The sequence below is a fragment of the Strix aluco genome, chromosome 30 (assembly GCF_031877795.1).
Source record: "Strix aluco isolate bStrAlu1 chromosome 30, bStrAlu1.hap1, whole genome shotgun sequence".
Classification (NCBI taxonomy): Eukaryota; Metazoa; Chordata; class Aves; order Strigiformes; family Strigidae; genus Strix; species Strix aluco.
This window is the reverse complement of record NC_133960.1, coordinates 2,375,596-2,388,044: the sequence shown is the minus strand read 5'-3', so window position 1 is coordinate 2,388,044 and position 12,449 is coordinate 2,375,596. Positions and strand designations below refer to the sequence as shown.

Below are 12,449 nucleotides of genomic sequence, written 5' to 3'. Positions count from 1 at the left end.
GCCAGCCTGCTTTTCTCTCGATGAGGTTTCGCAGCCCAAGGCTGATTTCCAGCTGCTTGGGAAGAGCCCTTGGGTCACCGGGTCTGCTCCTCGGCTGGCTGAGCCCTTGCTTCATGTTCTCTTGGAGGTTTAATGCTGGTGGAGACTTGGGTTTGCAGCTCCTGGGCTCCCACCGTGGTCTAAGCGTGAGCGTGTCGCCTCGCCTGGCGCTGAGCCGTTTGCGTCCAGCAGGATCCTCCCTTTTTCCGGGGAGAGCTCGTAAAAACCGGCCGGTGGGCTCGCCAAAAAGCCCACTTGGAGCCCCTTTCCGACTTTGGGAGAGGTGGGATCCTGGGTTTGGTAAAGCGATGAGTTTCCTGCCACCCGTGTGGCTGCTGAAACGCGATCGTGCTGCTGGAGGTCACCTTTTAACTCCCCGCGGAGCCGGGTGGCCTTTCGTGGTCACGGCTCTGCCCTGCGCTTTGGTTTTCTGAGCTCATCCACTATTTTGCCACCGATGGGAGGGAGAAAAAAAAAAAAAGGTCTTCAAAGCCCTTTTGCCTTGGGGAAAAGCCAACTTGGTCAGAAATGTCCGGGCAGAAACGTCGTCGAACTGTGCCGACCCAGCAGTGGGGCTGGTCCTCCCTGGGCGTCCCACTGCGCCGTGGGGTCCGTCCCCATCCTGCGGGTCCCCGGCTTTGGGGTGTCCCCGGGTTTGGGGTGGCGGAGGAAGCGAGCCCGGGGGCTGCTTTCGGCAGCTGTTCGCAAGCGAGCGGCTCTGGCCGCTCCCTTCCCCCCCGCCCGCACGCTTAACCACCTCCTCCTGCCTTCGCATCTGCCTCTGCCCTTGAGCCGCCGCCGCGCTCCCCGAACAGGGTTTTGGGGGGACCGGGGGCCGGCCTGGGCGGTGGGGACGGCCGCTCGGGGTGGCCACGGCGTGGGGACGGCGGCTCCATCCCGCGCGCTTCCTCCCGGCCGCCAGCGCGCAGCAGACGTGGAGAAGGACGCAGCCACCCTGTCTCCTGTAAGTACCTCTCACTCTTTCCACTGGAGAGTTAAAATTAGCAACTTCTTTTTTTAAAACAGGCGTCGCTTTAAACCTTGCCAGCCCAACTGGGTTTCTTTTTATTCCCCCTCCCGCCCTGGCTCCTTTTCTCTTGATTTTTTAAATTTTGTTGTTATTGTTGAACGTATGTGTGCACTTTTCTCCCTTTATTTATGTTTATTTTTTTAATCCCCCCCCCTTCCTCCTTTTCGTTCCTTCCTTTTTTAAACACGGGTGACGCTGCAGTGTCGGTGCGGAGTTTGGAGCCAAATAAACAGCCCGGCACACCCCCACCCCGATCGCCTTACAGAGCCCGGTGCTGGAGCCCAGCGCCAAATTTAGAGCCCTTATCTATTGTCAGCCTCCACGGTCGCCGCTGCTCTGCTGGGGGGGGGCTGTTTGCCCCAGACCCCCCTTTTTGCTCGTGACACAGATCTTCGATGTGAGTGTGCCTCTATTTTTTTTCCCCCTCTCCTTTGTGTTCGTGGTAAAGCACAAAAGTGCCCGTAAATCAGGACCCGTTGCTTTTTATCCTGCGTGGGTAGGGAGGGAGAGGGGGGGTCGGGGCTGCGGGGGGGGGGAGTTCCCATGTTGGGAGGATCAGCTGCATGGAGAGAGGGGGAAACTGAGGCACGGCGAGAGGTTATGGCTCACCGGCGGGGAGTGGGTGAGCTGGGATTTCCTTCTCTGAAAATAAAAACAAATCCAGGCGAGCAAGGAAGGTGCAGCAGGCGCGGGCTCAGATGCAGGATTGGTGCCTGTTCCCAGGGGGTAAAATCCAGCCCTTTGGGGAAGCTCGTACCCACGGTGCCGCGGCCGGAGCTCTGCCACGCCGGGCCGGGGCGGGTGGTTGGAGGTGGCTGTCCCAGCCCGGATCTGCGAAAGCAAACAGGAAGGCGAGCGGGGAGCAGCCCACCGTATTTACTCGGGGTGTCAGGGCGGTTATTTATTGTGGTTCCTCTGAGGTTGGTACCGGGGTTTTTTAACACCTTCCTGCTTGGTGCTGTTTCCTTTTGGCTGGTGCCTGGCGCGGGGGGAGCCGGGTACCACACACCTCCCCGCCCGAGCATCGGTGACGGCAAGAGCATCCTGCTCGGTCTCTCCCTCCTGTTCCTTCTCCTCCCTTAAATATTTCATAAATATTTCATTTGCTCTAGAGACCAGTGTGGTTGGTCCCACACGAGGGATGGATGCGGTGGGGCTGGGACCGGCTTGGCTCATCCTAGAAAAAACTTTTTCCATCTTGATTATTTTTCAAGGTTTTTTGTGCTGTTCCTCCTTTGGGGGTGAAACTGCCCAGGTCCTGCTTGGGGTTAGTAATGCTGATAATCTTAATATCCACTTCGGTGAAAATAAAGGTGCAGAACCTGTGGGAAGGAGGATGGCATCCTTCAGAAATGCTTTTAGTGTTTCTCTTCCAAGACACGCTCGTGTGTGCTGCCCTGGCTCCGATACTCATGGGCAGCTTGAACACAGCTGGGGCTGGAGGATAAACTTCACTCTTTGGGTTAAACCCAACCCTTTAACCATCGCTGGGGGTGGGTGAGGGGGGTCCTCTGCTCAGCTCGACTCGGGGGACCCTGTCACAGCAGGGTCCCTGTTTGGGGACCGAGTTTGGGGCCGCGGGGCTCATCCCCACTGCAGGATCCCAGGTTTCTGCGTTCGAATCCGAGCGGCTGCCCACGGTCCTGCCCTGGGCAGCGGCGGCAGCAACGATGGCTGCAAAGCCCTTTCCTCCTCCTCCTGCATCTCTTTCGGGCAAAGAATCAGTTTGGGCAGCTATTTATTTATATTTATTTATTTCTACGTCCCCATCCTTCAGCCAAAAATTTTGACTGAAATATTTTTATTTCTACCTGCACACTCGTGCCTTCTAAAAACCATGCTTTCTCTTCCTCCCCCTTTGCAAGTCTGCAGAAAAAATGCCTGATCTGGGTGTTTTTTGTCAATATTTTCCATTTTCCAAGAAGAATCGTGGCTGGTGTTTCTCTGTGACAGCTCCTGGGCTCTCACCTGTCCTCAGGGTCCCTCCTGGGACTGGGCTGGGACCCGCAACCCAGCTCTTGGCTTCAACCGCAGCCGCGTGCCGGTGGTGCTCTGGTGTGGGAGCTTGGAGGGTGCCAGAGCCGGGATGAGGTGATGCCCCTGGAAAGTGCCAAATTTTGGCATTTCCTGCAGTGGCTGGGCATCCCCATCGCTCTCCTGAGCATCGCGCCGAGGTGGGCAACATCTGCATTGAATGACTCAAGCGTGTCCAGAGAAGGGCAACGGAGCTGGTGCAGGGTCTGGAGCACAGGTCTGATGGGGAGCGGCTGAGGGACCTGGGGGGGTTTAGTGTGGAGAAGAGGAGGCTGAGGGGAGACCTCCTGGCCCTCTGCAACTCCCTGAAAGGAGGGTGCAGAGAGGGGGGAGGAGTCTCTTGAGCCAAGGACCCAGCGGCAGGCCAAGAGGGAATGGCCTCAAGCTGCGCCAGGGCGGGGTCAGACTGGCTCTTAGGAAGGATTTCTTTGCAGAAGGGGTTGTTGGGCGTTGGAATGGGCTGCGCAGGGCAGGGGGGGAGTCCCCATCCCTGGAGGGGTTGAAGAGTCGGGTTGAGCCAGCGCTGAGGGATCTGGTGGAGTTGGGAACGGTCAGGGTGAGGTTCGTGGTTGGGCTGGAGGAGCTTCAAGGGCTTTTCCAACCCAGATGATTCTGGGATTCCGGGATTCCGCACCCCCAAAACCAAGGGCTGGCCGAAATCACCACCCCTTTGGCACGTGGTTTTTGGTGTAGCCATGGAGAAGTGTTCAGCTGGTTGGGGACCCCCTGCCTAAATCCTCTTTGCTAAAACATGAGTTTTGGGTGGCTTAAAAAAGAACCTTTTAAAGCAGAATAATTTCCTCCGCTATTCCTGGAGGATGTGTGAGTCCACCTCTCCCTGCTTGTGGGCTCCATCACCCAGCGGGTCCGGTCGGAGCTGCCGGCGATGGCCATCGGTGCGGGCAGACTGTGGCATGTACCAGTTTGATTTTGGTGGCCCAGCCAGTGCCGGGGAGCGGGGAGGACAGGATTTCTGCGCCTGTGTCTAAGAATGTGCGTCTTGTGAGTGAGTGGCAACAGCTGAGAGCCAGCTGTCCTGCTGTATTTTGGCCGCCTGACGAGCCGGGGCTGGATCCTCACCCACCCGCCTTGCTGGCTCGTGGTTTGGGAACACGGGGTGAGGATCTGGCCCCGTCCCTCGTCAGCTTTTTGCCTACGGATGTGTGTGTGTGTGAGCTGCTCTGAGCTGGGGGAGCGGGGCCGTATCTCGTCCCCGCAGATGGCAAAGCCTTTGTGGCAGGGCAGGCATCCCCCAGTCACGCTGGGGACGCGGGACCTCGAGCTGGTTTGTGTCCTCCCCCTGCCCTGGCTTTGGCTGCAGCAGCTCTGGGTGCCCCGTGGTCCCCGGGGTGCTCCAGCAGTGCCGTGCCCAGGCTCCGGATCAGGGTCCCCCAAGCGCCGGTGCCAGCAGCTGATGCAACATCATTTGGGTGCTGGCTTGGCGCCGCCGTGTTTTCAAGGCAGTGCAGGGGAAGAGGAAGTTAAACCGGTGTTTGCTGCGTGGCGTCTCATCCCGGTTCCTCCTGCTCACTTAGGGCGAGTTTGGTTGGGGTTCAGTGGTGGCCACACCCCCGTCCGTGTCTCTGGGTGAGCTTTGGTGGCTCCTTCTCCTCTCACAGCACTTGGGCTGTAGGTCCTGGGGCCAAGGGGTGGCTCTTTCTGCTCGGTTCCTTGTGCCAGAGGCCTTAGTCTCTGCTTGAAAATTGTGGCGCTGTTATAGTCCCAAATAATTAATGCTGTTGGTGGATCTGTGTTTACTTTATTAAAAACCAGCGGTGTCTGGTGGTGAGCGTCCAGCTGTTAGATGGCAGCAGGCTCCGAGCGTGGGCTATGGAGGAAAGTCGTTTTTTAGGGTGGAGATGGGGGAGACGTGTACAGCTGGATGGGCAGGTCCACCTATGAGAAAAGCAGATGGTCAGGACGCTGATTTTTGTGGTTTTGTTTCCAGGTTGGAAGTGCCAGGGGCTGGTTGGAGCTGTGATGGTTGGGTCTGAGCATTGGGATGGAGGCAGGAGCCTGGTTTTTAGTGGTGTTGGCCAGAGATTTCCCATCCGTCTCTCCAAGGGACTCTCTGCTCCAGCGTTACCCTCCCAGTGTTCAGTATTGCCATGTCAGTGCTTCTTACCCTTCTTCTCGTGGTCACGATGAGCTGGTGACCACCATCCCCTTCCCAATGATGGGATGCTCCTGGCTTCACCAGCTCCTCCACACCCCAGGCACGTGCTGGACCGTGCAGCCCCCGGGGGAGCCCAGTGCTCCCTGCCTGGGACACGTAAATCCCGACTGGGAGTGCGGGATGGGGCAATGCAGGAGCAACATCTGCTTCTACATTGCCTTCACGTCTCTGGATGCGATGGCTGCTTTGGGCATGGATGCAGTTAGCAGTTGGTAGATGCAAATAAAAGCAGCAGCCCCATGACATTTGGCATTGCTGCTATTACTCAGCGGTGCTTGGGAGTGGAAAAAAAAAATAGAAGTGGTTTTGGGATGCTGGTTTGAAAGATCTTGGCGGCCCATGGGGTAGGGCTTTGTATCAGCACTGGTGTGGCCAGCAGGGACAGGGAAGGGATGTGACCCCTGGGCTCGGCACTGGGGAGGCCGCCCCTCGATGAGTGGGTTCAGTTTTGGGCCCCTCACTCCAAAAAGGCCATTGAATGACTCGAGCGTGTCCAGAGAAGGGCAACGGAGCTGGTGCAGGGTCTGGAGCACAGGTCTGATGGGGAGCGGCTGAGGGAACTGGGGGGGTTTAGTGTGGAGAAGAGGAGGCTGAGGGGAGACCTCCTGGCCCTCTGCAACTCCCTGAAAGGAGGGTGCAGAGAGGGGGGAGGAGTCTCTTGAGCCAAGGAGCCAGCGGCAGGCCAAGAGGGAATGGCCTCAAGCTGCGCCAGGGCAGGGTCAGACTGGCTCTTAGGAAGGATTTCTTTGCAGAAGGGGCTGTTGGGCGTTGGAATGGGCTGCCCAGGGCAGGGGGGGAGTCCCCATCCCTGGAGGGGTTGAAGAGTCGGGTTGAGCCAGCGCTGAGGGATCTGGTGGAGTTGGGAACGGTCAGGGTGAGGTTCGTGGTGGGGCTGGAGGAGCTTCAAGGGCTTTTCCAACCCAGATGACTCTGGGATTCTGGGACTCTGTGATAGGGCTGAGCCTTTGGGAATGGCACTGCCAGGGTCTTGTGCTGGCAGGGAGGATCATGCTCAAGGGCTGAGCTCCAGCTTGGTGCTATGGATCTCCGGCCTCTCGGCAGCCCTGGCTCCCAGGCTGAGCCCATGTGGTGCTTTGGGTGCTGCAGGGTCTGTAGAGCTGCTCTCGGGTGTCCCTTCCTGGGTGGGGATGGGGTGTGGGGTCCCTGGCCGTGTTGCTGGGGTGGGGATGGAGATTTCATAGAATCACAGAATCATTCAGGTTGGAAAAGCCCCTCGGGACCATCGAGTCCAACCCTCAGCCCGACTCTACAAAGCTCTCCCCTACCCCACATCCCCCCACAGCTCATCCAAACGGCCCCTAAACACCCCCAGGGATGGGGACTCCACCCCCTCCCTGGGCAGCCTATTCCACTCTCTGACCACTCTTGCTGGGAAACATCTTTTTCTAATGTCCATTTGTCCTCACTGCTCTTGGGCCAAGGGAAGGGGACCGCAGGATGCTCTGGGCTGGCAGCGGAGGATGCATCCCCAATCCCACCCCCTTGACACGGAAGGGCAGAGGAGTGAGGAGTGTTTCCCCTGGGACAGTTTCACTTTCCCCTGTGTCCTGTGGGTTCCTATCGCTCTCGAGGACAGCCCGGAGCAGCAGTTGGGTCTCATGGAGTTCCCCCGGGGTAAAACCCACCGTGGGGAGAGAGTTGTCCCCTCTGCTAGTGGGGGAAATCCTGTCCCCTTGCAGGGAGAGCCCCTAAATTCCCTGCAGGGAGGGTTTCACCCTCCTCATGCTGCTGAGTCACCCCTGGGGACCCTGTTCCCATGTCCCAGCGGTGGGATCCTGCCCCCCGTGTGGGAGCTGAAGGCAGCGGTCGTCCCCCTTTGACGTGTTGTGTTTTGGGACTTGCACCTCGTCGACGTGCTTCTGGTGACCGTAGTGGGGTGCTGCAGTGGGGACCTTGCTGGGCTGCACCCTCGGGATGGGGGGTGCCCAAGGAAATGGAGGGTGATGTTGGGGTCCGGGTGCTGCCCCTCCACAGGTTTGCATCTTGCTGTACCATTTCCCATTCGAGAGAAAAAAAAACCCTCAAAGCGAAGCATCGCTGCTGTTGGGCGCCGAGGCTTTTCCTAAGCTCAAACCCTCCCACCCCAGGGCAAAGGCAGCTCTGTGGGGAGCAGGACTGGGTGGCCCCCAAAACTGTAGCCGCATCCTCACCCTCCGTCCCCCCCTTTTCCTTCCTGTGGCCTCAGCACCGGCAAAAGTCCCCACTGTGGCTCTGGTTTGGGGTCAGGAGCTGCTTCTGCTCCCCACCGGCACGGGGACGACTTTGACAACCTCCTGATTTACGCGCGCAGGATCCGACCCCGAATTCAGCTCGCTCTCTCCTTCTCGCTCTTTTTTTTTAATGAGTCAACCTCTCATCTGTCATATTAAACCTCCTCATTACCAGGTATCTAAATTTTGCTCTGACAATAGTGACAGGGGAAGCTGCGATATCATTGCCACGGCGCGGGGCTACGGGGAGCTGGCAGGTGGTTATTTCATGCCCTGCAGGGAGCCGTGGGGGTGGGCGACGGAGCCGGATAATGGGCTCTCGCTTCCCTTCATTTAGAAAACCCTACTTAGTGCAGAGGGGAAAATTACCCCCGGTCTCCAGCTCTGGAGCTGGTGATGGATAGAGGACAGGAAGGAAGGGGAATGGCTTCACGTGGTCCGGCTGCTCCTCCTGGGGACGGAGGGTGGATGGAGATGGAGGGTGGATGGGGATGGAGGTGGCACAGGGCTGCCCTGTGCAAGTGGTTGATCCCAGCTGGGAAAGGGGGGTGCTGGGGCTTGTGGGGTCCCCACCCTGGGTGTGAACACCCTGGGAAGCTGCTGAGCCATCTGGGAGAGCGCAGCCAGGCTCGGGGTGATGGGTGATCCCCGCTGCGAGGATGCCACCGCTCAAGGTCGCCGCTCAAGGTCGCGGGGCTTTTCTGGTGGCTGCATCAGCCTTTGCACGTCGCTGTTCCCAGGGGGACTTTCAAGGTCGCTTTGGCAAGGGGCTGTCCGAGCCCTCCCGTTGAAGGCTGTGCCCTGCGGTGGCTCGTCCCTGCCCGTCCCTGCCTGCAGCACCTCCCTCCGGCAGAGAAGACCCTGGGAAACGCCACGGCGTGAGGGGCTGCAGGTCCCCGCTTGCCCCGGTCCCGTGGGCTTTTCCTCCTGCAGGCCGTGTCCTCGCCTTGGCCACGGGGTGACGACGGTTCCCTGGTTGGCTTCTGGCCAGCACTGAGTGGGCCTGCGGGCTTGCTGGTGGCCTTGCCCATGGCTCCTGCCCAGCCTCCCTTCTCCAGCCCGTTGCCCCACGTCCCCTCCAGCCTCTCCTGGCACCCACCGTCACCCAGCCTCTGCAGCACCCATCCCCAACCTGGGGGTGCTGGATGCGATGGCATCCCTGGCTAGCCGTGACAAGGGACAGAACGGTGGGATTCGAGGTGCGGGGCACCAGGGTGCCGGGTTTGGGTGCTGCCACGGTGCCTCCAGTCCTTGTGCCAGCGTCGGGGCCATCACCCTCATTTGGGGGGTGTTGTCTGGGTCCACACTGGCGCAAATGTTGGCGCAAGCCGCAGGGGAAGAGAAAATCAACCCGGGTTTAATAATTCCCCCCAAATCCTTTTTTCATCCATCCTTCCTTGCAGAGGCGAATGCCAGTTCTCCAGCATCGTTTAAGGGCTCCGCGTTTTTTTTTTTTTCCCCAGACTCTGCCGGTCTTGGCACGGCGCGTGGTTTTGTTACAGCTCAGCAGAGCTGGCTGCGCGGTTGGCATCTGCTTTTCTCCAGAGAGCGCCTGAATCTGGGTCAGGAATATATGTGTCTTTTTCAAATTCCTCGGGGGCCTGACTGCATCCAGCCTCGCTCCTGCTCTCCGGAGCCTCCCGAGGTTTGTACCTGCAGCCGGTGGGACCGATCCTTGCGCGGGCAGGAGGACCTGAGCCGCTGGTTTTGCTGCCGATCCCGGGGAAATCGGGGCGTCAGGTGTGCGGGAGGGATTGCAGCTCGTCGCTGGATTTGCACCTGCGGGGTGAGCAGGATGCGGCCCCGGGGAGGGTTTGGCCGAGCAGGGCCCTGCAGCTGCGTTTCCGAGCGGGAGGTTTGCTCTGGAGCCGTGTTTCGGCCGCCTTCCTCTCCCCTCCCCCTGCCTGCATCTGGAGGCTCGACACAGGAACCCAGATAGCATCATCCTGAAACCAGAATAGAAGCTTTGGAGGAGACTTTAGCATGTTTGTGTGGTTTTGATCTCGGTTTGTAGATAAAGAGGTGCTAAACAATGCTAAGCTGGCGAGTTGGAGTCCTTCAGGGGTGCGTGCAGTGGGGCTGGGGAAGCGCAGGCAGCTGCCCGCGGCGATGCCAAGGATGTTCCCGCGTGGGTACATCTCCCCCTCGCTGCATCCCCCGGGGTGCCAGGGCTGCTCCTGCCCCCCATCCCGCAGCAAAGCCGGCGTCGGCCCATCGGCGATCGCGGTGGCTTTGCACCATTAACCTGAATCCAGGTGCTGGATTTTAGGGAAAGGGGCTTTTCCCCCCTCTGTGGAGGAGAAGGAAGCGGGTCCTGCAGGTCCAGAAACCACCAAGAAGGAAACTAAAAGTCCTTGGTGTCAGCATGGAGGATATGTTAAAAAAACAATTAAGTCACAAAAGACAGGCCTGGCCGTCAGTGAGAAAGGAAACAGGAAGGCAAGAACTGCAGTTAAACAGTTGGGTTCAAGAGGTGACTCGAGCTAAATCCATATCCTTAAGGGCTGGAAGCGCAGCCCTGTCCGCGGGCGGGGAAGCGGCTCTGTCGGTTTGTGCCGGTGCGAGACCCGGGAGCCTCAGGCCGAGGCTTGAGACCTGGGCTGCGGTTTGCTGTTTTATTTGCAATTGCTTTTGAGGCTCTTTTGCAGCGGGTGGAGAGCCCGAGCGTTGCGCGGGTGCAGCCGGACTGCTCCCCGTGGCAGCTCAGCCTCGACTCAACCGCTTTGCTCGGTAAAAGCTGCAAATTTGCAGCGGGGAGCGTTGCAGCGGCGCGTGGGGCTGCTCTCACCACCTCCGAAGCTTCATTACCACCTCCAGAGCATCATCACTCCGTTCCTCTGCTTGGCCCCTTCCCCCCTGAGCCCCTACCCCAGCACGGGGCGGCGTAAACCACTTCCCATGGCAGGCTGAGCTCGCGGGCTGGTTTGCAGCAGCGTTTCCCCAGCACGGGCAGAGAGACGGGACAAATCCTGCACCTTGTAACCCCTGTGCACGCCGGTTGCGTGCTGAAGCTCTCTTGCAACGGCTCGCCTCGCCCGGAGATGCTCCAAGATGGGGGAAGGTGTCCACGCAGCAGGTTATTGTGATTTTTTTCTGTATGTGGCTAAACCCTGAGCCCCCCAAAATGTTGGTCCTGCTGGGCTGGGTTTGGAGAATCTGGTCCTGTCAGGTGCCCTGTTCCCCGGCGGGGAGGATCCCTCATCCCGCTGCGTTTGGACCTGTAACTCTCATCCAGCCCCTTGGCTTGATGGAGCCAAGTGAGGATAAACCCATCTTGGGGAGAATTCCCGCAAATCCTGGGAAAAAGATGGGTTTGTCCTGCAGAGAGAGCGAGCAGAGCCTGGGCAGAGCGGGCTGCTGGGTTGGGCTGTGCTCCTCTGTAGCTGGCACCTGCTTTTCTCCTTTCAATTTGAGACTTTCTGTGCCGTTATCAGCTCCTCCCGTTCACCTCCTCCATAAGATGAGCTGCGTTGGTCCTTTCAGCATCTTCACAGAAGAGCGTTTTTTTTCCTTTCCCTTTTCCTTCCTTTTTTTTCCCCCCAGCCTCCAACTGTCCTTGGAAGCTGCTTTTGCAGGTTTCCCCGCGGCCAAGGACGTCCCCATGGTGCTGGCCCTGGTTTAGGGGGATGGAGATGGGGAAAAAAGTCCCTCAAACTGTTGCCACGATGAACCCATCCAAATTTTGCTGTCGCTTATAACGTTGGCTGCAGAAAAAAAAAAACAAACGTGTATTTCTGCGCAGGCACGAGTGGCTTGGGGAGCGCGGTGCCGCACGTGAGCGCAGGGGCAGCACACGGGGAAAAGCAAGGCCGTGCAGAGCTTGAAAGGAAAATACATTTTTGGAGAGGATGCGTTTATTTGCCTTTATTTATCTTCCTAAAGCTTTTTGGATTCATCTTTTTGATCTTTCCTTTGCAGCTGCGCAGCCAACGTTTGGTTTATTTAAGCTGACATCGTGCTGCGAGCACAAGGCTTTACAAGGTGGGGTTTTAAGGAAGGACAGCTTAATATCAGCTCCGTCGAGAGGAGCGGCCGTGTCGTGGCTAACTTTAGTAAGGCAACTAAAAAGGGATGCAATAAAAGTATATTAATAATAGCAAGTGGCCGTAGAAAGTGGATGTGAGCCTCTGAGTGCCCCTACTCACGCAGAGAGAAATATGGGGCTATTTAGTAGAAATGGAAAAGTGACAAATTATGGAGCGGTGCAAAGAACCCTGCTGCTTGTGCCATGCCGAGGTGAAACCGTTTAGAAATAGGTAAAATAGATCAGAAATATATATATATAGTCGGTAAAAAAATCCAGGAATAAAAGACTTGGAAGAGATGTCAGCTCTCCTGCCTCCCCAGCTCTTGGAGCTGTGGATTCAGCACCCCCAAATTCCTTGTTTTATAAAAACATCTCCCAGCTGAGATTTCTCTTCGCTTTTTCTTTCTTCCCCCATTTGCAAAATGCTAACTCTGCTCCCTCACCCGTCTCTCCAATTTAAAGCAATTTACTTGGAGCCGGGTATGAATTACTCAGCACAGAGTTAACCAGCACCTGCTTGTAGTTAATTGGCATGTGTGTTAATTGCTGTGATAGTCATACTTGTGCGAGCGCGCGAGGGGGTGTAGGGCAGGAGGGAGGGATGTGGGCGCTAACGGGCCGCCTCCGTCCCAGCGCTTCTCGCTGAATTTCCCCTTTCCTCGCCCTCGCCGAGGTTTCCGGGTGCCGAAGAGGGACGGGAGGACTTTTTTGCTCGCTGCGAAGCCCGTGATTTGCTTTACAGCAGGTTTGTAGGTCCCCTTCGATGCCCTTGGGCCCCTGCGCTGCGGCAGTTCCTCCTCGTTGGGGTGTAGCGGCTGAGATGCTCGGTGGTTGCGTGGAGATGGTCACCATGGAGACGGGTACCACTGGGGATGGCGGCATCGTGGGAGGGGAGGCTGTGGGTGCCCGGGG

General features: G+C 58.0%; 1 protein-coding gene across 10 annotated transcripts in view; it reads left to right on the top strand.

The window, feature by feature from the left end:
- MEF2D (myocyte enhancer factor 2D) overlaps positions 1 to 12,449 on the top strand; it is a 78,554-nt gene that overhangs the window by 28,105 nt on the left and 38,000 nt on the right. The window contains exon 1 of one of the 10 annotated variants that reach the window (XM_074809739.1): positions 1,400 to 1,466. The exons of the other annotated variants lie outside the window; for them this stretch is intronic. The gene's annotated coding sequence lies outside the window, so the exon portion shown is untranslated. Of the gene's footprint in view, positions 1 to 1,399; positions 1,467 to 12,449 lie in introns of those variants that run through there. 10 annotated transcript variants of the gene reach the window in all.